The following is a 22,791-nucleotide window of genomic DNA, read 5'->3' as shown; positions in this document are numbered from 1 at the left end:
TCTTGCCTAGCCCTCGCCACGAGCACAAGCGTATAGGCCTCTGGTCAAAGGCTTTCGCCACAAGCCGAACACGTTGGGTCTCATCTAGCCTCTGAAGCCCGAGTTTACCCAGCTACGAATCAAACTTCAGGAAAGGTACTCGGGGTGATGCGGACTGCCAAGCATGTAACCAGGCAGCCCGGATCGAGTACAAATACTTGTGTTTTAAACGGGCAGAAGAAATGGTGTCAAGAGCGCGCCTCCATCTGCCGGGCGACGTACACATTTTCTCCGTGAGATAGATGCAGGCCCTTCCTCCAGTGTGAAAGGCCTCTACGCCTCTTCGCGCTCGCAGCGCAGAGGTGCCACCCGCCCTGAAAACCCTCCAAAGGCACAGGGTCACGCAACGTGTGAACCACCGAGAGCGGGTACAGCACACACCTAGGTCTTCTCGGTCGGCCTGAGAACACCCACGGCACAGGGCTTCTTGGGTGCACACACGTGGTCGCGGTCGGTGATGCCTTCTGCTCCGTGAAACCTTCTCGCGGACACATAGAGTGAGCGCACGTCAGATTAGCCCTACACCTCAGCCCTGTTTCTTGAGTGAGTTGTACTGCTACAAGGCAAAACTCCCTGCTGGAACCTCGGTGTGGCGTAAGTATCCTCCGGGAGGCGATCTCTGCTAGAGACACTGTGCTGCTATCTAGGATAATGGTCTGTGCCTCCACTGCGCTCGCTTGCTGTTGTCTCCAAGCCGTTGGCGAAGGCTTTTCGGAAGAGGTTGCTCACAGTGTCCTTTCTGTAGAGTAAGCCACAGGCGTGCGAGGATACCTGTTCTGTGAAGTTAAATGCTAGGGCGCAGTTTTGTGCAGGAAAGGACCCTCCGCCTTGAAGGGTCTTCCTTCCGGATTGCCACTTGCACTGGCGATGTCTCCTAAATCTCGCAGGCTTTCCGTGCCGTCACAAGGTCCGTATCTCAGGCCTAGAAGGGCAGAGCGTCCGGCAGCCTTGGAAGAGACCTTCGGCGTTCTGGCCTTTGGGCTCCCTCCATGAGGAACCAGCTCCTCAGCACCACGCGTCTTTAGTTCTTTCATGTCAGAACCTCTGCGGGCGACCTCATTCCGCCCCCCCACGTGAGAGGCACACAGACTTGCCATTAGGGGCGGAAGGCTTCAGAGTCCAGAAGGGAGGCTGGCGCTCCCACTCAGCATTCCAACAGGGAACTGAGCCCGGGTGCGTGAGACCGTGAGAGGGGGCAAGACAGGCGTACCGGCGAGCTGTTCACAGTGTACTCTGACGCGTCACCCTTCAAGCTCGCGTTCATCTCATGCAGAGAACACGAGGCCTTGATGCGCTTTCCCGTGGTAAGTAAACTTCGGTTGCGTCCCCTGGTGGGCACATCGGCACAGGGCTGCCCTGTCCCAGAGGCTCAAGGCGTGGAGCCCGATCGCTGGAGATCGGCCTCACGTGGATCTTTCACGGATGAAACCGGCTCGCAGTGGGACCGTTCACAAGCTGGGGACCGTGGTGGCTGTTAGGAGTCGGCACACCCAGAGCACTGCGAGGGAGAGGAGCTGCTGACGTTTGCCAGCACAGTCTCCAATTCCGAATTGCAACCTTTCCCTGTAAGTGGCTCCCGAAAACCTCGACGCACTTTCTCAGCTATGATGGAGGCCAGTCACTTGGCGGACTCCCCCAACGCCCTGCCTCCCAGGCTGCGATACAGACACGCCGACTGCTTCAGCCAACAGGGACAGCTTAGAGTAAAGGTAAGAATCCTACGTGTCAAAGTACTTGCGCGACGCTGGCCAGAAGCACAAACGTTTAGGGCAGGGCATCAAGGCTCGTCGCCGCACGCTGAGCAAGTCTGTTCTCATCTCGCCTCTGAACGCCGAGTTTAACCAGCTAGGAGGCAAACTTCAGGAAAGGTACTCAGGGTGCCAGCGATTCAGAATCCTTTCGCCAGACAGCCCAAATCGTGTACGCCTCTTTGTATTTTCCGTGGGCAGAACAAAATGGTGTCAACCTGCACGCCTCCAGCTGGGGTGGGGTGGGGGTGTGGGTGTGGGCGACGTACACTTTCTCCCTGGGAAACCAGCCCACGCCTTCAGTGTGAAAGGCCTCTACGCCTCTCTGCTTTCGCAGCCCAGGGGTAGCCTCAGCTCTGAAAAGCTTCCAGAGGAGGAAGGTCAGAGAACCCTTGAACCACCCAGCAGGTGCAGCACAGAACAAGGACTTCTCTCTTGGCCTGAGAACACCCACTGCCCAGCGCTCCTTTGTTGTACACACGTGGTGGAGGAAGGGTGCTGGATTCGGCTCCGTGAGAACTTCTCCGGGCCTCGTCGTGTGAACGCAAGTACATGAGCCCTACCTCTCATGCCAGTTTCCTGTGCAAGTTGGACAAGGCAAACTCCCTGCTTGAATCCCTGGGTGGGTTAAGAACCCTCCGGGGAAGGATCGTTGCTTGGGACACGGGGCTGGTATGGAGGTGACTGCTCTGTGCCTCCACTTCGCAGCTGTTCTCTCTCAGCGGCTTCCGAAGGCTCTTCTGAAGAGTTTCCTGAGGGTGCCGGAAACAGGGAAGTAGCCGTCAGGCCCACGAGGACACCAAGCCTCGCAAGCAAGAGGCTGCCAGCCTCAGACGCTTGGGCTCGCTTTCGTACATGAAACCACACTGTGCTTTGAAGGTTCCTGGCACCCAGCTTGCGAACCGCACTTCCACCGTGTCTTAGGGTTCCCAGGGTTTCCATGCCATGCCGTCACAATGTCCAATTGTTAGGCCTCAGACGGCCGGGTGTCCGGCAGCTCTAAAGGAGACCATAGGAAGGCGGGCCTTTTGGCTCCTTCCACCGAGAAACCAGCTCCCCCGGAGCCTCTGTCGTCAGCCAGTTGATTTCAGAATACCTGTGCGCACCCTCCATTGCTCCTCGACGTAAGAGACAAACAGAATTGCCATAAAGGGAGGAAGCCTTCTGAGTCCAGCACAGTGGCGGTGTCTCTCACTCAGCATTCCCACAAGAGCTGAGCACCAGGGTATGGGCCCGAGAGAGGGAGAAAGAGAGAGCCGTAAGACCCAGCCTTTCCACAATGTAGTATAGGCATCACCCTTCAAGCCCACGTAAATTTCATAGAGAACACACCGGGCCTCAGTGTGCCTTCTTGTGGGTAAGGAAACTTGGCTTTTCATTCCTTGGGTGGCACACTGGCTCAGGGCTGCCCTACCCCAGAGACTCACGGTGCGCAGCCCGATCGGTTGAGATCAGCCCCTTCGGCGTTTCCACGGATGGGACCAACTCGGGAAAGAGCCGTTCAGAAGCTGGGGACCATGGTGGCTTTCACTAGTCTTCACAGCCAGAGCACCCTGAAGGAGAGGAGCTGCTGAAGTCCGCTAGCAAAGTCTTCTAGTCCGGAGAGGAGCCTTTCCTTGAGAGGGGCTTCCGAAGGCCTCGATGCACTTTCGCCGTTATCTAGAGTGGAGGCCTGTCGCCTGGCAGACTCCCCCACGGGCCTGCTTCCCTGGCTGGGATACGGACACGCCGCCTGCTGCAGCCGAAAGGGGCAGCTTGGAGTAAAGATAAAAACCCAGTGCGTAAACGTTCTTGCCTAGCCCTCGCCACGAGCACAAGCGTATAGGCCTCTGGTCAAAGGCTTTCGCCACAAGCCGAACACGTTGGGTCTCATCTAGCCTCTGAAGCCCGAGTTTACCCAGCTACGAATCAAACTTCAGGAAAGGTACTCGGGGTGATGCGGACTGCCAAGCATGTAACCAGGCAGCCCGGATCGAGTACAAATACTTGTGTTTTAAACGGGCAGAAGAAATGGTGTCAAGAGCGCGCCTCCATCTGCCGGGCGACGTACACATTTTCTCCGTGAGATAGATGCAGGCCCTTCCTCCAGTGTGAAAGGCCTCTACGCCTCTTCGCGCTCGCAGCGCAGAGGTGCCACCCGCCCTGAAAACCCTCCAAAGGCACAGGGTCACGCAGCGTGTGAACCACCGAGAGCGGGTACAGCACACACCTAGGTCTTCTCGGTCGGCCTGAGAACACCCACGGCACAGGGCTTCTTGGGTGCACACACGTGGTCGCGGTCGGTGATGCCTTCTGCTCCGTGAAACCTTCTCGCGGACACATAGAGTGAGCGCACGTCAGATTAGCCCTACACCTCAGCCCTGTTTCTTGAGTGAGTTGTACTGCTACAAGGCAAAACTCCCTGCTGGAACCTCGGTGTGGCGTAAGTATCCTCCGGGAGGCGATCTCTGCTAGAGACACTGTGCTGCTATCTAGGATAATGGTCTGTGCCTCCACTGCGCTCGCTTGCTGTTGTCTCCAAGCCGTTGGCGAAGGCTTTTCGGAAGAGGTTGCTCACAGTGTCCTTTCTGTAGAGTAAGCCACAGGCGTGCGAGGATACCTGTTCTGTGAAGTTAAATGCTAGGGCGCAGTTTTGTGCAGGAAAGGACCCTCCGCCTTGAAGGGTCTTCCTTCCGGATTGCCACTTGCACTGGCGATGTCTCCTAAATCTCGCAGGCTTTCCGTGCCGTCACAAGGTCCGTATCTCAGGCCTAGAAGGGCAGAGCGTCCGGCAGCCTTGGAAGAGACCTTCGGCGTTCTGGCCTTTGGGCTCCCTCCATGAGGAACCAGCTCCTCAGCACCACGCGTCTTTAGTTCTTTCATGTCAGAACCTCTGCGGGCGACCTCATTCCGCCCCCCCACGTGAGAGGCACACAGACTTGCCATTAGGGGCGGAAGGCTTCAGAGTCCAGAAGGGAGGCTGGCGCTCCCACTCAGCATTCCAACAGGGAACTGAGCCCGGGTGCGTGAGACCGTGAGAGGGGGCAAGACAGGCGTACCGGCGAGCTGTTCACAGTGTACTCTGACGCGTCACCCTTCAAGCTCGCGTTCATCTCATGCAGAGAACACGAGGCCTTGATGCGCTTTCCCGTGGTAAGTAAACTTCGGTTGCGTCCCCTGGTGGGCACATCGGCACAGGGCTGCCCTGTCCCAGAGGCTCAAGGCGTGGAGCCCGATCGCTGGAGATCGGCCTCACGTGGATCTTTCACGGATGAAACCGGCTCGCAGTGGGACCGTTCACAAGCTGGGGACCGTGGTGGCTGTTAGGAGTCGGCACACCCAGAGCACTGCGAGGGAGAGGAGCTGCTGACGTTTGCCAGCACAGTCTCCAATTCCGAATTGCAACCTTTCCCTGTAAGTGGCTCCCGAAAACCTCGACGCACTTTCTCAGCTATGATGGAGGCCAGTCACTTGGCGGACTCCCCCAACGCCCTGCCTCCCAGGCTGCGATACAGACACGCCGACTGCTTCAGCCAACAGGGACAGCTTAGAGTAAAGGTAAGAATCCTACGTGTCAAAGTACTTGCGCGACGCTGGCCAGAAGCACAAACGTTTAGGGCAGGGCATCAAGGCTCGTCGCCGCACGCTGAGCAAGTCTGTTCTCATCTCGCCTCTGAACGCCGAGTTTAACCAGCTAGGAGGCAAACTTCAGGAAAGGTACTCAGGGTGCCAGCGATTCAGAATCCTTTCGCCAGACAGCCCAAATCGTGTACGCCTCTTTGTATTTTCCGTGGGCAGAACAAAATGGTGTCAACCTGCACGCCTCCAGCTGGGGTGGGGTGGGGGTGTGGGTGTGGGCGACGTACACTTTCTCCCTGGGAAACCAGCCCACGCCTTCAGTGTGAAAGGCCTCTACGCCTCTCTGCTTTCGCAGCCCAGGGGTAGCCTCAGCTCTGAAAAGCTTCCAGAGGAGGAAGGTCAGAGAACCCTTGAACCACCCAGCAGGTGCAGCACAGAACAAGGACTTCTCTCTTGGCCTGAGAACACCCACTGCCCAGCGCTCCTTTGTTGTACACACGTGGTGGAGGAAGGGTGCTGGATTCGGCTCCGTGAGAACTTCTCCGGGCCTCGTCGTGTGAACGCAAGTACATGAGCCCTACCTCTCATGCCAGTTTCCTGTGCAAGTTGGACAAGGCAAACTCCCTGCTTGAATCCCTGGGTGGGTTAAGAACCCTCCGGGGAAGGATCGTTGCTTGGGACACGGGGCTGGTATCGAGGTGACTGCTCTGTGCCTCCACTTCGCAGCTGTTCTCTCTCAGCGGCTTCCGAAGGCTCTTCTGAAGAGTTTCCTGAGGGTGCCGGAAACAGGGAAGTAGCCGTCAGGCCCACGAGGACACCAAGCCTCGCAAGCAAGAGGCTGCCAGCCTCAGACGCTTGGGCTCGCTTTCGTACATGAAACCACACTGTGCTTTGAAGGTTCCTGGCACCCAGCTTGCGAACCGCACTTCCACCGTGTCTTAGGGTTCCCAGGGTTTCCATGCCATGCCGTCACAATGTCCAATTGTTAGGCCTCAGACGGCCGGGTGTCCGGCAGCTCTAAAGGAGACCATAGGAAGGCGGGCCTTTTGGCTCCTTCCACCGAGGAACCAGCTCCCCCGGAGCCTCTGTCGTCAGCCAGTTGATTTCAGAATACCTGTGCGCACCCTCCATTGCTCCTCGACGTAAGAGACAAACAGAATTGCCATAAAGGGAGGAAGCCTTCTGAGTCCAGCACAGTGGCGGTGTCTCTCACTCAGCATTCCCACAAGAGCTGAGCACCAGGGTATGGGCCCGAGAGAGGGAGAAAGAGAGAGCCGTAAGACCCAGCCTTTCCACAATGTAGTATAGGCATCACCCTTCAAGCCCACGTAAATTTCATAGAGAACACACCGGGCCTCAGTGTGCCTTCTTGTGGGTAAGGAAACTTGGCTTTTCATTCCTTGGGTGGCACACTGGCTCAGGGCTGCCCTACCCCAGAGACTCACGGTGCGCAGCCCGATCGGTTGAGATCAGCCCCTTCGGCGTTTCCACGGATGGGACCAACTCGGGAAAGAGCCGTTCAGAAGCTGGGGACCATGGTGGCTTTCACTAGTCTTCACAGCCGGAGCACCCTGAAGGAGAGGAGCTGCTGAAGTCCGCTAGCAAAGTCTTCTAGTCCGGAGAGGAGCCTTTCCTTGAGAGGGGCTTCCGAAGGCCTCGATGCACTTTCGCCGTTATCTAGAGTGGAGGCCTGTCGCCTGGCAGACTCCCCCACGGGCCTGCTTCCCTGGCTGGGATACGGACACACCGCCTGCTGCAGCCGAAAGGGGCAGCTTGGAGTAAAGATAAAAACCCAGTGCGTAAACGTTCTTGCCTAGCCCTCGCCACGAGCACAAGCGTATAGGCCTCTGGTCAAAGGCTTTCGCCACAAGCCGAACACGTTGGGTCTCATCTAGCCTCTGAAGCCCGAGTTTACCCAGCTACGAATCAAACTTCAGGAAAGGTACTCGGGGTGATGCGGACTGCCAAGCATGTAACCAGGCAGCCCGGATCGAGTACAAATACTTGTGTTTTAAACGGGCAGAAGAAATGGTGTCAAGAGCGCGCCTCCATCTGCCGGGCGACGTACACATTTTCTCCGTGAGATAGATGCAGGCCCTTCCTCCAGTGTGAAAGGCCTCTACGCCTCTTCGCGCTCGCAGCGCAGAGGTGCCACCCGCCCTGAAAACCCTCCAAAGGCACAGGGTCACGCAGCGTGTGAACCACCGAGAGCGGGTACAGCACACACCTAGGTCTTCTCGGTCGGCCTGAGAACACCCACGGCACAGGGCTTCTTGGGTGCACACACGTGGTCGCGGTCGGTGATGCCTTCTGCTCCGTGAAACCTTCTCGCGGACACATAGAGTGAGCGCACGTCAGATTAGCCCTACACCTCAGCCCTGTTTCTTGAGTGAGTTGTACTGCTACAAGGCAAAACTCCCTGCTGGAACCTCGGTGTGGCGTAAGTATCCTCCGGGAGGCGATCTCTGCTAGAGACACTGTGCTGCTATCTAGGATAATGGTCTGTGCCTCCACTGCGCTCGCTTGCTGTTGTCTCCAAGCCGTTGGCGAAGGCTTTTCGGAAGAGGTTGCTCACAGTGTCCTTTCTGTAGAGTAAGCCACAGGCGTGCGAGGATACCTGTTCTGTGAAGTTAAATGCTAGGGCGCAGTTTTGTGCAGGAAAGGACCCTCCGCCTTGAAGGGTCTTCCTTCCGGATTGCCACTTGCACTGGCGATGTCTCCTAAATCTCGCAGGCTTTCCGTGCCGTCACAAGGTCCGTATCTCAGGCCTAGAAGGGCAGAGCGTCCGGCAGCCTTGGAAGAGACCTTCGGCGTTCTGGCCTTTGGGCTCCCTCCATGAGGAACCAGCTCCTCAGCACCACGCGTCTTTAGTTCTTTCATGTCAGAACCTCTGCGGGCGACCTCATTCCGCCCCCCCACGTGAGAGGCACACAGACTTGCCATTAGGGGCGGAAGGCTTCAGAGTCCAGAAGGGAGGCTGGCGCTCCCACTCAGCATTCCAACAGGGAACTGAGCCCGGGTGCGTGAGACCGTGAGAGGGGGCAAGACAGGCGTACCGGCGAGCTGTTCACAGTGTACTCTGACGCGTCACCCTTCAAGCTCGCGTTCATCTCATGGAGAGAACACGAGGCCTTGATGCGCTTTCCCGTGGTAAGTAAACTTCGGTTGCGTCCCCTGGTGGGCACATCGGCACAGGGCTGCCCTGTCCCAGAGGCTCAAGGCGTGGAGCCCGATCGCTGGAGATCGGCCTCACGTGGATCTTTCACGGATGAAACCGGCTCGCAGTGGGACCGTTCACAAGCTGGGGACCGTGGTGGCTGTTAGGAGTCGGCACACCCAGAGCACTGCGAGGGAGAGGAGCTGCTGACGTTTGCCAGCACAGTCTCCAATTCCGAATTGCAACCTTTCCCTGTAAGTGGCTCCCGCAAACCTCGACGCACTTTCTCAGCTATGATGGAGGCCAGTCACTTGGCGGACTCCCCCAACGCCCTGCCTCCCAGGCTGCGATACAGACACGCCGACTGCTTCAGCCAACAGGGACAGCTTAGAGTAAAGGTAAGAATCCTACGTGTCAAAGTACTTGCGCGACGCTGGCCAGAAGCACAAACGTTTAGGGCAGGGCATCAAGGCTCGTCGCCGCACGCTGAGCAAGTCTGTTCTCATCTCGCCTCTGAACGCCGAGTTTAACCAGCTAGGAGGCAAACTTCAGGAAAGGTACTCAGGGTGCCAGCGATTCAGAATCCTTTCGCCAGACAGCCCAAATCGTGTACGCCTCTTTGTATTTTCCGTGGGCAGAACAAAATGGTGTCAACCTGCACGCCTCCAGCTGGGGTGGGGTGGGGGTGTGGGTGTGGGCGACGTACACTTTCTCCCTGGGAAACCAGCCCACGCCTTCAGTGTGAAAGGCCTCTACGCCTCTCTGCTTTCGCAGCCCAGGGGTAGCCTCAGCTCTGAAAAGCTTCCAGAGGAGGAAGGTCAGAGAACCCTTGAACCACCCAGCAGGTGCAGCACAGAACAAGGACTTCTCTCTTGGCCTGAGAACACCCACTGCCCAGCGCTCCTTTGTTGTACACACGTGGTGGAGGAAGGGTGCTGGATTCGGCTCCGTGAGAACTTCTCCGGGCCTCGTCGTGTGAACGCAAGTACATGAGCCCTACCTCTCATGCCAGTTTCCTGTGCAAGTTGGACAAGGCAAACTCCCTGCTTGAATCCCTGGGTGGGTTAAGAACCCTCCGGGGAAGGATCGTTGCTTGGGACACGGGGCTGGTATCGAGGTGACTGCTCTGTGCCTCCACTTCGCAGCTGTTCTCTCTCAGCGGCTTCCGAAGGCTCTTCTGAAGAGTTTCCTGAGGGTGCCGGAAACAGGGAAGTAGCCGTCAGGCCCACGGGGACACCAAGCCTCGCAAGCAAGAGGCTGCCAGCCTCAGACGCTTGGGCTCGCTTTCGTACATGAAACCACACTGTGCTTTGAAGGTTCCTGGCACCCAGCTTGCGAACCGCACTTCCACCGTGTCTTAGGGTTCCCAGGGTTTCCATGCCATGCCGTCACAATGTCCAATTGTTAGGCCTCAGACGGCCGGGTGTCCGGCAGCTCTAAAGGAGACCATAGGAAGGCGGGCCTTTTGGCTCCTTCCACCGAGGAACCAGCTCCCCCGGAGCCTCTGTCGTCAGCCAGTTGATTTCAGAATACCTGTGCGCACCCTCCATTGCTCCTCGACGTAAGAGACAAACAGAATTGCCATAAAGGGAGGAAGCCTTCTGAGTCCAGCACAGTGGCGGTGTCTCTCACTCAGCATTCCCACAAGAGCTGAGCACCAGGGTATGGGCCCGAGAGAGGGAGAAAGAGAGAGCCGTAAGACCCAGCCTTTCCACAATGTAGTATAGGCATCACCCTTCAAGCCCACGTAAATTTCATAGAGAACACACCGGGCCTCAGTGTGCCTTCTTGTGGGTAAGGAAACTTGGCTTTTCATTCCTTGGGTGGCACACTGGCTCAGGGCTGCCCTACCCCAGAGACTCACGGTGCGCAGCCCGATCGGTTGAGATCAGCCCCTTCGGCGTTTCCACGGATGGGACCAACTCGGGAAAGAGCCGTTCAGAAGCTGGGGACCATGGTGGCTTTCACTAGTCTTCACAGCCGGAGCACCCTGAAGGAGAGGAGCTGCTGAAGTCCGCTAGCAAAGTCTTCTAGTCCGGAGAGGAGCCTTTCCTTGAGAGGGGCTTCCGAAGGCCTCGATGCACTTTCGCCGTTATCTAGAGTGGAGGCCTGTCGCCTGGCAGACTCCCCCACGGGCCTGCTTCCCTGGCTGGGATACGGACACGCCGCCTGCTGCAGCCGAAAGGGGCAGCTTGGAGTAAAGATAAAAACCCAGTGCGTAAACGTTCTTGCCTAGCCCTCGCCACGAGCACAAGCGTATAGGCCTCTGGTCAAAGGCTTTCGCCACAAGCCGAACACGTTGGGTCTCATCTAGCCTCTGAAGCCCGAGTTTACCCAGCTACGAATCAAACTTCAGGAAAGGTACTCGGGGTGATGCGGACTGCCAAGCATGTAACCAGGCAGCCCGGATCGAGTACAAATACTTGTGTTTTAAACGGGCAGAAGAAATGGTGTCAAGAGCGCGCCTCCATCTGCCGGGCGACGTACACATTTTCTCCGTGAGATAGATGCAGGCCCTTCCTCCAGTGTGAAAGGCCTCTACGCCTCTTCGCGCTCGCAGCGCAGAGGTGCCACCCGCCCTGAAAACCCTCCAAAGGCACAGGGTCACGCAGCGTGTGAACCACCGAGAGCGGGTACAGCACACACCTAGGTCTTCTCGGTCGGCCTGAGAACACCCACGGCACAGGGCTTCTTGGGTGCACACACGTGGTCGCGGTCGGTGATGCCTTCTGCTCCGTGAAACCTTCTCGCGGACACATAGAGTGAGCGCACGTCAGATTAGCCCTACACCTCAGCCCTGTTTCTTGAGTGAGTTGTACTGCTACAAGGCAAAACTCCCTGCTGGAACCTCGGTGTGGCGTAAGTATCCTCCGGGAGGCGATCTCTGCTAGAGACACTGTGCTGCTATCTAGGATAATGGTCTGTGCCTCCACTGCGCTCGCTTGCTGTTGTCTCCAAGCCGTTGGCGAAGGCTTTTCGGAAGAGGTTGCTCACAGTGTCCTTTCTGTAGAGTAAGCCACAGGCGTGCGAGGATACCTGTTCTGTGAAGTTAAATGCTAGGGCGCAGTTTTGTGCAGGAAAGGACCCTCCGCCTTGAAGGGTCTTCCTTCCGGATTGCCACTTGCACTGGCGATGTCTCCTAAATCTCGCAGGCTTTCCGTGCCGTCACAAGGTCCGTATCTCAGGCCTAGAAGGGCAGAGCGTCCGGCAGCCTTGGAAGAGACCTTCGGCGTTCTGGCCTTTGGGCTCCCTCCATGAGGAACCAGCTCCTCAGCACCACGCGTCTTTAGTTCTTTCATGTCAGAACCTCTGCGGGCGACCTCATTCCGCCCCCCCACGTGAGAGGCACACAGACTTGCCATTAGGGGCGGAAGGCTTCAGAGTCCAGAAGGGAGGCTGGCGCTCCCACTCAGCATTCCAACAGGGAACTGAGCCCGGGTGCGTGAGACCGTGAGAGGGGGCAAGACAGGCGTACCGGCGAGCTGTTCACAGTGTACTCTGACGCGTCACCCTTCAAGCTCGCGTTCATCTCATGGAGAGAACACGAGGCCTTGATGCGCTTTCCCGTGGTAAGTAAACTTCGGTTGCGTCCCCTGGTGGGCACATCGGCACAGGGCTGCCCTGTCCCAGAGGCTCAAGGCGTGGAGCCCGATCGCTGGAGATCGGCCTCACGTGGATCTTTCACGGATGAAACCGGCTCGCAGTGGGACCGTTCACAAGCTGGGGACCGTGGTGGCTGTTAGGAGTCGGCACACCCAGAGCACTGCGAGGGAGAGGAGCTGCTGACGTTTGCCAGCACAGTCTCCAATTCCGAATTGCAACCTTTCCCTGTAAGTGGCTCCCGAAAACCTCGACGCACTTTCTCAGCTATGATGGAGGCCAGTCACTTGGCGGACTCCCCCAACGCCCTGCCTCCCAGGCTGCGATACAGACACGCCGACTGCTTCAGCCAACAGGGACAGCTTAGAGTAAAGGTAAGAATCCTACGTGTCAAAGTACTTGCGCGACGCTGGCCAGAAGCACAAACGTTTAGGGCAGGGCATCAAGGCTCGTCGCCGCACGCTGAGCAAGTCTGTTCTCATCTCGCCTCTGAACGCCGAGTTTAACCAGCTAGGAGGCAAACTTCAGGAAAGGTACTCAGGGTGCCAGCGATTCAGAATCCTTTCGCCAGACAGCCCAAATCGTGTACGCCTCTTTGTATTTTCCGTGGGCAGAACAAAATGGTGTCAACCTGCACGCCTCCAGCTGGGGTGGGGTGGGGGTGTGGGTGTGGGCGACGTACACTTTCTCCCTGGGAAACCAGCCCACGCCTTCAGTGTGAAAGGCCTCTACGCCTCTCTGCTTTCGCAGCCCAGGGGTAGCCTCAGCTCTGAAAAGCTTCCAGAGGAGGAAGGTCAGAGAACCCTTGAACCACCCAGCAGGTGCAGCACAGAACAAGGACTTCTCTCTTGGCCTGAGAACACCCACTGCCCAGCGCTCCTTTGTTGTACACACGTGGTGGAGGAAGGGTGCTGGATTCGGCTCCGTGAGAACTTCTCCGGGCCTCGTCGTGTGAACGCAAGTACATGAGCCCTACCTCTCATGCCAGTTTCCTGTGCAAGTTGGACAAGGCAAACTCCCTGCTTGAATCCCTGGGTGGGTTAAGAACCCTCCGGGGAAGGATCGTTGCTTGGGACACGGGGCTGGTATCGAGGTGACTGCTCTGTGCCTCCACTTCGCAGCTGTTCTCTCTCAGCGGCTTCCGAAGGCTCTTCTGAAGAGTTTCCTGAGGGTGCCGGAAACAGGGAAGTAGCCGTCAGGCCCACGGGGACACCAAGCCTCGCAAGCAAGAGGCTGCCAGCCTCAGACGCTTGGGCTCGCTTTCGTACATGAAACCACACTGTGCTTTGAAGGTTCCTGGCACCCAGCTTGCGAACCGCACTTCCACCGTGTCTTAGGGTTCCCAGGGTTTCCATGCCATGCCGTCACAATGTCCAATTGTTAGGCCTCAGACGGCCGGGTGTCCGGCAGCTCTAAAGGAGACCATAGGAAGGCGGGCCTTTTGGCTCCTTCCACCGAGGAACCAGCTCCCCCGGAGCCTCTGTCGTCAGCCAGTTGATTTCAGAATACCTGTGCGCACCCTCCATTGCTCCTCGACGTAAGAGACAAACAGAATTGCCATAAAGGGAGGAAGCCTTCTGAGTCCAGCACAGTGGCGGTGTCTCTCACTCAGCATTCCCACAAGAGCTGAGCACCAGGGTATGGGCCCGAGAGAGGGAGAAAGAGAGAGCCGTAAGACCCAGCCTTTCCACAATGTAGTATAGGCATCACCCTTCAAGCCCACGTAAATTTCATAGAGAACACACCGGGCCTCAGTGTGCCTTCTTGTGGGTAAGGAAACTTGGCTTTTCATTCCTTGGGTGGCACACTGGCTCAGGGCTGCCCTACCCCAGAGACTCACGGTGCGCAGCCCGATCGGTTGAGATCAGCCCCTTCGGCGTTTCCACGGATGGGACCAACTCGGGAAAGAGCCGTTCAGAAGCTGGGGACCATGGTGGCTTTCACTAGTCTTCACAGCCGGAGCACCCTGAAGGAGAGGAGCTGCTGAAGTCCGCTAGCAAAGTCTTCTAGTCCGGAGAGGAGCCTTTCCTTGAGAGGGGCTTCCGAAGGCCTCGATGCACTTTCGCCGTTATCTAGAGTGGAGGCCTGTCGCCTGGCAGACTCCCCCACGGGCCTGCTTCCCTGGCTGGGATACGGACACGCCGCCTGCTGCAGCCGAAAGGGGCAGCTTGGAGTAAAGATAAAAACCCAGTGCGTAAACGTTCTTGCCTAGCCCTCGCCACGAGCACAAGCGTATAGGCCTCTGGTCAAAGGCTTTCGCCACAAGCCGAACACGTTGGGTCTCATCTAGCCTCTGAAGCCCGAGTTTACCCAGCTACGAATCAAACTTCAGGAAAGGTACTCGGGGTGATGCGGACTGCCAAGCATGTAACCAGGCAGCCCGGATCGAGTACAAATACTTGTGTTTTAAACGGGCAGAAGAAATGGTGTCAAGAGCGCGCCTCCATCTGCCGGGCGACGTACACATTTTCTCCGTGAGATAGATGCAGGCCCTTCCTCCAGTGTGAAAGGCCTCTACGCCTCTTCGCGCTCGCAGCGCAGAGGTGCCACCCGCCCTGAAAACCCTCCAAAGGCACAGGGTCACGCAGCGTGTGAACCACCGAGAGCGGGTACAGCACACACCTAGGTCTTCTCGGTCGGCCTGAGAACACCCACGGCACAGGGCTTCTTGGGTGCACACACGTGGTCGCGGTCGGTGATGCCTTCTGCTCCGTGAAACCTTCTCGCGGACACATAGAGTGAGCGCACGTCAGATTAGCCCTACACCTCAGCCCTGTTTCTTGAGTGAGTTGTACTGCTACAAGGCAAAACTCCCTGCTGGAACCTCGGTGTGGCGTAAGTATCCTCCGGGAGGCGATCTCTGCTAGAGACACTGTGCTGCTATCTAGGATAATGGTCTGTGCCTCCACTGCGCTCGCTTGCTGTTGTCTCCAAGCCGTTGGCGAAGGCTTTTCGGAAGAGGTTGCTCACAGTGTCCTTTCTGTAGAGTAAGCCACAGGCGTGCGAGGATACCTGTTCTGTGAAGTTAAATGCTAGGGCGCAGTTTTGTGCAGGAAAGGACCCTCCGCCTTGAAGGGTCTTCCTTCCGGATTGCCACTTGCACTGGCGATGTCTCCTAAATCTCGCAGGCTTTCCGTGCCGTCACAAGGTCCGTATCTCAGGCCTAGAAGGGCAGAGCGTCCGGCAGCCTTGGAAGAGACCTTCGGCGTTCTGGCCTTTGGGCTCCCTCCATGAGGAACCAGCTCCTCAGCACCACGCGTCTTTAGTTCTTTCATGTCAGAACCTCTGCGGGCGACCTCATTCCGCCCCCCCACGTGAGAGGCACACAGACTTGCCATTAGGGGCGGAAGGCTTCAGAGTCCAGAAGGGAGGCTGGCGCTCCCACTCAGCATTCCAACAGGGAACTGAGCCCGGGTGCGTGAGACCGTGAGAGGGGGCAAGACAGGCGTACCGGCGAGCTGTTCACAGTGTACTCTGACGCGTCACCCTTCAAGCTCGCGTTCATCTCATGGAGAGAACACGAGGCCTTGATGCGCTTTCCCGTGGTAAGTAAACTTCGGTTGCGTCCCCTGGTGGGCACATCGGCACAGGGCTGCCCTGTCCCAGAGGCTCAAGGCGTGGAGCCCGATCGCTGGAGATCGGCCTCACGTGGATCTTTCACGGATGAAACCGGCTCGCAGTGGGACCGTTCACAAGCTGGGGACCGTGGTGGCTGTTAGGAGTCGGCACACCCAGAGCACTGCGAGGGAGAGGAGCTGCTGACGTTTGCCAGCACAGTCTCCAATTCCGAATTGCAACCTTTCCCTGTAAGTGGCTCCCGCAAACCTCGACGCACTTTCTCAGCTATGATGGAGGCCAGTCACTTGGCGGACTCCCCCAACGCCCTGCCTCCCAGGCTGCGATACAGACACGCCGACTGCTTCAGCCAACAGGGACAGCTTAGAGTAAAGGTAAGAATCCTACGTGTCAAAGTACTTGCGCGACGCTGGCCAGAAGCACAAACGTTTAGGGCAGGGCATCAAGGCTCGTCGCCGCACGCTGAGCAAGTCTGTTCTCATCTCGCCTCTGAACGCCGAGTTTAACCAGCTAGGAGGCAAACTTCAGGAAAGGTACTCAGGGTGCCAGCGATTCAGAATCCTTTCGCCAGACAGCCCAAATCGTGTACGCCTCTTTGTATTTTCCGTGGGCAGAACAAAATGGTGTCAACCTGCACGCCTCCAGCTGGGGTGGGGTGGGGGTGTGGGTGTGGGCGACGTACACTTTCTCCCTGGGAAACCAGCCCACGCCTTCAGTGTGAAAGGCCTCTACGCCTCTCTGCTTTCGCAGCCCAGGGGTAGCCTCAGCTCTGAAAAGCTTCCAGAGGAGGAAGGTCAGAGAACCCTTGAACCACCCAGCAGGTGCAGCACAGAACAAGGACTTCTCTCTTGGCCTGAGAACACCCACTGCCCAGCGCTCCTTTGTTGTACACACGTGGTGGAGGAAGGGTGCTGGATTCGGCTCCGTGAGAACTTCTCCGGGCCTCGTCGTGTGAACGCAAGTACATGAGCCCTACCTCTCATGCCAGTTTCCTGTGCAAGTTGGACAAGGCAAACTCCCTGCTTGAATCCCTGGGTGGGTTAAGAACCCTCCGGGGAAGGATCGTTGCTTGGGACACGGGGCTGGTATCGAGGTGACTGCTCTGTGCCTCCACTTCGCAGCTGTTCTCTCTCAGCGGCTTCCGAAGGCTCTTCTGAAGAGTTTCCTGAGGGTGCCGGAAACAGGGAAGTAGCCGTCAGGCCCACGGGGACACCAAGCCTCGCAAGCAAGAGGCTGCCAGCCTCAGACGCTTGGGCTCGCTTTCGTACATGAAACCACACTGTGCTTTGAAGGTTCCTGGCACCCAGCTTGCGAACCGCACTTCCACCGTGTCTTAGGGTTCCCAGGGTTTCCATGCCATGCCGTCACAATGTCCAATTGTTAGGCCTCAGACGGCCGGGTGTCCGGCAGCTCTAAAGGAGACCATAGGAAGGCGGGCCTTTTGGCTCCTTCCACCGAGGAACCAGCTCCCCCGGAGCCTCTGTCGTCAGCCAGTTGATTTCAGAATACCTGTGCGCACCCTCCATTGCTCCTCGACGTAAGAGACAAACAGAATTGCCATAAAGGGAGGAAGCCTTCTGAGTCCAGCACAGTGGCGGTGTCTCTCACTCAGCATTCCCACAAGAGCTGAGCACCAGGGTATGGGCCCGAGAGAGGGAGAAAGAGAGAGCCGTAAGACCCAGCCTTTCCACAATGTAGTATAGGCATCACCCTTCAAGCCCACGTAAATTTCATAGAGAACACACCGGGCCTCAGTGTGCCTTCTTGTGGGTAAGGAAACTTGGCTTTTCATTCCTTGGGTGGCACACTGGCTCAGGGCTGCCCTACCCCAGAGACTCACGGTGCGCAGCCCGATCGGTTGAGATCAGCCCCTTCGGCGTTTCCACGGATGGGACCAACTCGGGAAAGAGCCGTTCAGAAGCTGGGGACCATGGTGGCTTTCACTAGTCTTCACAGCCGGAGCACCCTGAAGGAGAGGAGCTGCTGAAGTCCGCTAGCAAAGTCTTCTAGTCCGGAGAGGAGCCTTTCCTTGAGAGGGGCTTCCGAAGGCCTCGATGCACTTTCGCCGTTATCTAGAGTGGAGGCCTGTCGCCTGGCAGACTCCCCCACGGGCCTGCTTCCCTGGCTGGGATACGGACACGCCGCCTGCTGCAGCCGAAAGGGGCAGCTTGGAGTAAAGATAAAAACCCAGTGCGTAAACGTTCTTGCCTAGCCCTCGCCACGAGCACAAGCGTATAGGCCTCTGGTCAAAGGCTTTCGCCACAAGCCGAACACGTTGGGTCTCATCTAGCCTCTGAAGCCCGAGTTTACCCAGCTACGAATCAAACTTCAGGAAAGGTACTCGGGGTGATGCGGACTGCCAAGCATGTAACCAGGCAGCCCGGATCGAGTACAAATACTTGTGTTTTAAACGGGCAGAAGAAATGGTGTCAAGAGCGCGCCTCCATCTGCCGGGCGACGTACACATTTTCTCCGTGAGATAGATGCAGGCCCTTCCTCCAGTGTGAAAGGCCTCTACGCCTCTTCGCGCTCGCAGCGCAGAGGTGCCACCCGCCCTGAAAACCCTCCAAAGGCACAGGGTCACGCAGCGTGTGAACCACCGAGAGCGGGTACAGCACACACCTAGGTCTTCTCGGTCGGCCTGAGAACACCCACGGCACAGGGCTTCTTGGGTGCACACACGTGGTCGCGGTCGGTGATGCCTTCTGCTCCGTGAAACCTTCTCGCGGACACATAGAGTGAGCGCACGTCAGATTAGCCCTACACCTCAGCCCTGTTTCTTGAGTGAGTTGTACTGCTACAAGGCAAAACTCCCTGCTGGAACCTCGGTGTGGCGTAAGTATCCTCCGGGAGGCGATCTCTGCTAGAGACACTGTGCTGCTATCTAGGATAATGGTCTGTGCCTCCACTGCGCTCGCTTGCTGTTGTCTCCAAGCCGTTGGCGAAGGCTTTTCGGAAGAGGTTGCTCACAGTGTCCTTTCTGTAGAGTAAGCCACAGGCGTGCGAGGATACCTGTTCTGTGAAGTTAAATGCTAGGGCGCAGTTTTGTGCAGGAAAGGACCCTCCGCCTTGAAGGGTCTTCCTTCCGGATTGCCACTTGCACTGGCGATGTCTCCTAAATCTCGCAGGCTTTCCGTGCCGTCACAAGGTCCGTATCTCAGGCCTAGAAGGGCAGAGCGTCCGGCAGCCTTGGAAGAGACCTTCGGCGTTCTGGCCTTTGGGCTCCCTCCATGAGGAACCAGCTCCTCAGCACCACGCGTCTTTAGTTCTTTCATGTCAGAACCTCTGCGGGCGACCTCATTCCGCCCCCCCACGTGAGAGGCACACAGACTTGCCATTAGGGGCGGAAGGCTTCAGAGTCCAGAAGGGAGGCTGGCGCTCCCACTCAGCATTCCAACAGGGAACTGAGCCCGGGTGCGTGAGACCGTGAGAGGGGGCAAGACAGGCGTACCGGCGAGCTGTTCACAGTGTACTCTGACGCGTCACCCTTCAAGCTCGCGTTCATCTCATGGAGAGAACACGAGGCCTTGATGCGCTTTCCCGTGGTAAGTAAACTTCGGTTGCGTCCCCTGGTGGGCACATCGGCACAGGGCTGCCCTGTCCCAGAGGCTCAAGGCGTGGAGCCCGATCGCTGGAGATCGGCCTCACGTGGATCTTTCACGGATGAAACCGGCTCGCAGTGGGACCGTTCACAAGCTGGGGACCGTGGTGGCTGTTAGGAGTCGGCACACCCAGAGCACTGCGAGGGAGAGGAGCTGCTGACGTTTGCCAGCACAGTCTCCAATTCCGAATTGCAACCTTTCCCTGTAAGTGGCTCCCGCAAACCTCGACGCACTTTCTCAGCTATGATGGAGGCCAGTCACTTGGCGGACTCCCCCAACGCCCTGCCTCCCAGGCTGCGATACAGACACGCCGACTGCTTCAGCCAACAGGGACAGCTTAGAGTAAAGGTAAGAATCCTACGTGTCAAAGTACTTGCGCGACGCTGGCCAGAAGCACAAACGTTTAGGGCAGGGCATCAAGGCTCGTCGCCGCACGCTGAGCAAGTCTGTTCTCATCTCGCCTCTGAACGCCGAGTTTAACCAGCTAGGAGGCAAACTTCAGGAAAGGTACTCAGGGTGCCAGCGATTCAGAATCCTTTCGCCAGACAGCCCAAATCGTGTACGCCTCTTTGTATTTTCCGTGGGCAGAACAAAATGGTGTCAACCTGCACGCCTCCAGCTGGGGTGGGGTGGGGGTGTGGGTGTGGGCGACGTACACTTTCTCCCTGGGAAACCAGCCCACGCCTTCAGTGTGAAAGGCCTCTACGCCTCTCTGCTTTCGCAGCCCAGGGGTAGCCTCAGCTCTGAAAAGCTTCCAGAGGAGGAAGGTCAGAGAACCCTTGAACCACCCAGCAGGTGCAGCACAGAACAAGGACTTCTCTCTTGGCCTGAGAACACCCACTGCCCAGCGCTCCTTTGTTGTACACACGTGGTGGAGGAAGGGTGCTGGATTCGGCTCCGTGAGAACTTCTCCGGGCCTCGTCGTGTGAACGCAAGTACATGAGCCCTACCTCTCATGCCAGTTTCCTGTGCAAGTTGGACAAGGCAAACTCCCTGCTTGAATCCCTGGGTGGGTTAAGAACCCTCCGGGGAAGGATCGTTGCTTGGGACACGGGGCTGGTATCGAGGTGACTGCTCTGTGCCTCCACTTCGCAGCTGTTCTCTCTCAGCGGCTTCCGAAGGCTCTTCTGAAGAGTTTCCTGAGGGTGCCGGAAACAGGGAAGTAGCCGTCAGGCCCACGGGGACACCAAGCCTCGCAAGCAAGAGGCTGCCAGCCTCAGACGCTTGGGCTCGCTTTCGTACATGAAACCACACTGTGCTTTGAAGGTTCCTGGCACCCAGCTTGCGAACCGCACTTCCACCGTGTCTTAGGGTTCCCAGGGTTTCCATGCCATGCCGTCACAATGTCCAATTGTTAGGCCTCAGACGGCCGGGTGTCCGGCAGCTCTAAAGGAGACCATAGGAAGGCGGGCCTTTTGGCTCCTTCCACCGAGGAACCAGCTCCCCCGGAGCCTCTGTCGTCAGCCAGTTGATTTCAGAATACCTGTGCGCACCCTCCATTGCTCCTCGACGTAAGAGACAAACAGAATTGCCATAAAGGGAGGAAGCCTTCTGAGTCCAGCACAGTGGCGGTGTCTCTCACTCAGCATTCCCACAAGAGCTGAGCACCAGGGTATGGGCCCGAGAGAGGGAGAAAGAGAGAGCCGTAAGACCCAGCCTTTCCACAATGTAGTATAGGCATCACCCTTCAAGCCCACGTAAATTTCATAGAGAACACACCGGGCCTCAGTGTGCCTTCTTGTGGGTAAGGAAACTTGGCTTTTCATTCCTTGGGTGGCACACTGGCTCAGGGCTGCCCTACCCCAGAGACTCACGGTGCGCAGCCCGATCGGTTGAGATCAGCCCCTTCGGCGTTTCCACGGATGGGACCAACTCGGGAAAGAGCCGTTCAGAAGCTGGGGACCATGGTGGCTTTCACTAGTCTTCACAGCCGGAGCACCCTGAAGGAGAGGAGCTGCTGAAGTCCGCTAGCAAAGTCTTCTAGTCCGGAGAGGAGCCTTTCCTTGAGAGGGGCTTCCGAAGGCCTCGATGCACTTTCGCCGTTATCTAGAGTGGAGGCCTGTCGCCTGGCAGACTCCCCCACGGGCCTGCTTCCCTGGCTGGGATACGGACACGCCGCCTGCTGCAGCCGAAAGGGGCAGCTTGGAGTAAAGATAAAAACCCAGTGCGTAAACGTTCTTGCCTAGCCCTCGCCACGAGCACAAGCGTATAGGCCTCTGGTCAAAGGCTTTCGCCACAAGCCGAACACGTTGGGTCTCATCTAGCCTCTGAAGCCCGAGTTTACCCAGCTACGAATCAAACTTCAGGAAAGGTACTCGGGGTGATGCGGACTGCCAAGCATGTAACCAGGCAGCCCGGATCGAGTACAAATACTTGTGTTTTAAACGGGCAGAAGAAATGGTGTCAAGAGCGCGCCTCCATCTGCCGGGCGACGTACACATTTTCTCCGTGAGATAGATGCAGGCCCTTCCTCCAGTGTGAAAGGCCTCTACGCCTCTTCGCGCTCGCAGCGCAGAGGTGCCACCCGCCCTGAAAACCCTCCAAAGGCACAGGGTCACGCAGCGTGTGAACCACCGAGAGCGGGTACAGCACACACCTAGGTCTTCTCGGTCGGCCTGAGAACACCCACGGCACAGGGCTTCTTGGGTGCACACACGTGGTCGCGGTCGGTGATGCCTTCTGCTCCGTGAAACCTTCTCGCGGACACATAGAGTGAGCGCACGTCAGATTAGCCCTACACCTCAGCCCTGTTTCTTGAGTGAGTTGTACTGCTACAAGGCAAAACTCCCTGCTGGAACCTCGGTGTGGCGTAAGTATCCTCCGGGAGGCGATCTCTGCTAGAGACACTGTGCTGCTATCTAGGATAATGGTCTGTGCCTCCACTGCGCTCGCTTGCTGTTGTCTCCAAGCCGTTGGCGAAGGCTTTTCGGAAGAGGTTGCTCACAGTGTCCTTTCTGTAGAGTAAGCCACAGGCGTGCGAGGATACCTGTTCTGTGAAGTTAAATGCTAGGGCGCAGTTTTGTGCAGGAAAGGACCCTCCGCCTTGAAGGGTCTTCCTTCCGGATTGCCACTTGCACTGGCGATGTCTCCTAAATCTCGCAGGCTTTCCGTGCCGTCACAAGGTCCGTATCTCAGGCCTAGAAGGGCAGAGCGTCCGGCAGCCTTGGAAGAGACCTTCGGCGTTCTGGCCTTTGGGCTCCCTCCATGAGGAACCAGCTCCTCAGCACCACGCGTCTTTAGTTCTTTCATGTCAGAACCTCTGCGGGCGACCTCATTCCGCCCCCCCACGTGAGAGGCACACAGACTTGCCATTAGGGGCGGAAGGCTTCAGAGTCCAGAAGGGAGGCTGGCGCTCCCACTCAGCATTCCAACAGGGAACTGAGCCCGGGTGCGTGAGACCGTGAGAGGGGGCAAGACAGGCGTACCGGCGAGCTGTTCACAGTGTACTCTGACGCGTCACCCTTCAAGCTCGCGTTCATCTCATGGAGAGAACACGAGGCCTTGATGCGCT

The sequence above is a fragment of the Delphinapterus leucas genome, chromosome 20, assembly GCF_059928025.1.
Source record: "Delphinapterus leucas isolate spDelLeu-1000000601 "Yukka" chromosome 20, BTC_Dleu_Yukka2, whole genome shotgun sequence".
Classification (NCBI taxonomy): domain Eukaryota; kingdom Metazoa; phylum Chordata; class Mammalia; order Artiodactyla; family Monodontidae; genus Delphinapterus; species Delphinapterus leucas.
The sequence above is the reverse complement of the archived record's forward strand: the minus strand, read 5'-3'. Positions refer to the sequence as shown.